The sequence below is a fragment of the Pteropus alecto genome, unplaced genomic scaffold (assembly GCF_000325575.1).
Source record: "Pteropus alecto unplaced genomic scaffold, ASM32557v1 scaffold115, whole genome shotgun sequence".
Lineage (NCBI taxonomy): Eukaryota > Metazoa > Chordata > Mammalia > Chiroptera > Pteropodidae > Pteropus > Pteropus alecto.
In genome coordinates this window covers 1,399,273-1,400,616 of record NW_006436814.1, presented here as the reverse complement: position 1 = coordinate 1,400,616, position 1,344 = coordinate 1,399,273, and the positions used below count along the sequence as shown (strand labels likewise).

The following is a 1,344-nucleotide window of genomic DNA, read 5'->3' as shown; positions in this document are numbered from 1 at the left end:
ATAACCCGACACGAGATGGGGAGTGGGCGGGGAGGCTGCCCTGGTGTCTCAGCCCGGGTCTCCGCCCACCTTTCTTCCTCCGCTTGGCTTCCTCAAAGCCGCCCCAGCTTTCTGGTTTCCTTATCTCTTTCTTTCTTCCCTCTTCCCTATGAAAACCTCTTCTCCTATAAGTAATTTTACACATTCCTTTGCACTGGGGTGCACATGATGGAGAGTCTTACATGCTGCAGAAGGGTTGGTATTTTAAGAATGGTGAAACCTTGACCCGAAGGTAGGAAATCCTGGGAGGGTCAAATGAAAAGACCCAAACACGGGTCCCTGGTACGTACAGCTTAGCACACGCGAGGGGATCCTCGCGACGTGCGTACTGGCCTGATTGGGGGGGGGGTACTCTCAATGTTATGTGGAAAGAACGGCCCAGACATTTTTTATTTTTATAGGTAAGGCAACCCTTGGTCGATCTCACAGATTGCAAGGATTTTGTCAGCTTACAATCCCTTATTATTATTTTTAGTTTTTAAATTTTACTTTTATTTTATTATTATTTTTTTTACACCTACAGCACCTGGTCTTCCTAGGTGGTCTCCCACCCAAGTACTAACCAGGCCCAACCCTGCTTAGCTTCCGACAGGCTCGGGCTTGTTCTGGGTGGCGTGGCCGTAGACCAGACATGTTTGAGGCGTGGTCATGATGGTGGTGGTGGAAGAAACACTCTTCTGGCAGTCAGACTACCTCCCTCCTAGGGTCTTGCTTTCCATCTATAAAGTAAGCAACCTGGCCCAGGTATGTGACATTTCAGAACTTCCCTGTTCTCGAAGCGAACAATCTTCCTTATCACATAGGATCCACCATCCTCAACCAGGAGAAGCAGCTAAGAACCCTGGGTACCCAATCAGATGCCATCCGGACAGAGATCCCGTCAGAATGGACCCTAAAAGAGTCCTAGCCTTTCGAAGTAATGTCGACATGACACGCACACCTGGTGGTCTCTTTTGAAAGGAAGGGGGAAGAGTGAGTGAGAGTAAAAGTGGGTGAGGGGGAAATCACCTGGGTGGCTCCTAGCTCTGACCGCAGGCCAGGACCAGCCTGGAAGGCTGGCATCTGTGATGTTAAGCTTAAAACCTGATCCCTTCCCCGGGAACAGAATGGGGTACAGATCCTGGGAAACCAGGCTGAACAGAAATTAGCCTTCACCAGCTGCTGCCGTAATTACATTTAAATTCAGTTAAACTGATTTCTTGCACTTGATAAAAGCAGTTGTCTTTCCAAATTATCCTCAGACACAATAAAAATACACTATTCCAAACACAATATAGACACACCACGGCCAGGTTAAAAAGGCCT

At 48.1% G+C, this 1,344-nt stretch overlaps 1 pseudogene; it reads right to left on the bottom strand.

Moving 5' to 3' along the window:
* Positions 1-553: 553 nt before the first annotated feature.
* On the bottom strand, positions 554-665 carry LOC112481753 (annotated as a pseudogene).
* Between the last annotated feature and the right edge of the window lie 679 nt (positions 666-1,344).